This window comes from Ranitomeya imitator, chromosome 2 (genome assembly GCF_032444005.1).
Source record: "Ranitomeya imitator isolate aRanImi1 chromosome 2, aRanImi1.pri, whole genome shotgun sequence".
NCBI lineage: Eukaryota > Metazoa > Chordata > Amphibia > Anura > Dendrobatidae > Ranitomeya > Ranitomeya imitator.
The window spans coordinates 388,207,962-388,208,347 of record NC_091283.1 but is presented as its reverse complement, the minus strand read 5'-3'; positions in this window follow the sequence as shown (position 1 = coordinate 388,208,347).

Genomic DNA, 386 nt, shown 5'->3' with positions numbered 1-386 from the left:
GAGGTGAGAGGTTGTGATGACGTCACATTACATCATTCTTATCTATGGGAATAACAGATGGACAGAAATGGAGAGGTGAGGACTTTGGAAATGTCTATAGTGAGATTTATTAATGTGTCTCTCCATAACCAGGATTACACAGGAGTGAAAAAGACCCCTAGTGAGCGCTGTCAGGACCCTGTGTCTAACGGATGGGAAAGACCCCTGAGCCCAATCACGGGGCCTCCACCTCACCCCCTCATACATGAGGACATCAATGACCAGACGATCCAGAACTCACCTACAAGATGATTGAGCTGCTGACTGGAAAGGTGACACTGCTGGGAATGCTGGGACATTATACAGTAACGCTATGGAGGGATTTGGGGTGATGACTGTATCATTGC